Source organism: Lactuca serriola, chromosome 5 (genome assembly GCF_051521515.1).
Source record: "Lactuca serriola cultivar US96UC23 chromosome 5, Lser_US96UC23_V15, whole genome shotgun sequence".
Taxonomy (NCBI): Eukaryota; Viridiplantae; Streptophyta; class Magnoliopsida; order Asterales; family Asteraceae; genus Lactuca; species Lactuca serriola.
In genome coordinates this window covers 287,592,191-287,593,271 of record NC_136412.1, presented here as the reverse complement: position 1 = coordinate 287,593,271, position 1,081 = coordinate 287,592,191, and positions in this window count along the sequence as shown.

The following is a 1,081-nucleotide window of genomic DNA, read 5'->3' as shown; positions in this document are numbered from 1 at the left end:
ACTTTCATTTAGATTGTTAAGGCTAAAATGCCTTTTATTGAAAATACAGTTTGTACACTGAATAGTGTTTTACCGGTTTTGTCGCGGATTTTCGATTGGTCATAACTTCTTCGTTATAACTCGGATTTCAGTGTTCTTTATATTTTTGGAAACCTTGTTACAATCTATACCACTTGGTTCATCCCAATCATGATTATTAATTAATTTATTTTTACCTAAATTTGACTGGTGTCACGGTAAAGGAGTCGTGGCTTGAGATTAGAAATTGTTTGTTTTTCATTAAAAAAATATTGAAACAATCTAATCAAACACGAACATGTCTCCCGAAGCTACTCGTGCAAAACAAAAAAAATGATAAGTTAATCAACGTCCAATCATAATAACAAATATAGGTTAGCTCTTGGAACACACGACCGGTCTTATGAGTAGTAAATGTTCAATCATACCCAAAATCCAAATTCAAAAGAATCTTAAAATGAATATAAATTTCAGTGACCCGAACCTTCCAGCACTCTAAAAACTCATTTCTACCTATTCCCTTCTAAGTATCTTGCTTGGGGACATAGTTTCCAACTATACTTATGGGTCTTTGAGTATTTAGATCAGTCCCCCGAAAAATGTCTTAAAAGTCTCTCACGGTAATAGATCGTGAGATGTCCCAACAATAGAGAAGTCAATAACAAAAATAAAAAGAATTAGTCCAAGAAAATAACTTAAACAAGTAGATATGTACTCTTCCCTCACAACTATACTCCCCTGTTTATGTCGCATCAATCCGACATTTAAGCATGAGTGCTTCTTCAGATACTTTGAAAGTGCACCCTTGCGAACAAAAGTTCAAAGGAGTTGTGTAGGGAAAAACTATAAAAGAGTTAAAAACAGAACAAAAAAACCAAAAAAAGAGAGTTAAAAAAAGTCAATAAGTGGACAATTCCACAACAACATTAGTTGCATGAATAAATACAACTAGGAAAACTGATTGGCTGTCAAAACCCTTGTACTTTAACTTGAACTTATGACATCAGGACTGACTGTGAACTATGTTGACTGGTGTAAGTGGTTTGAAACATGTAACAAATAT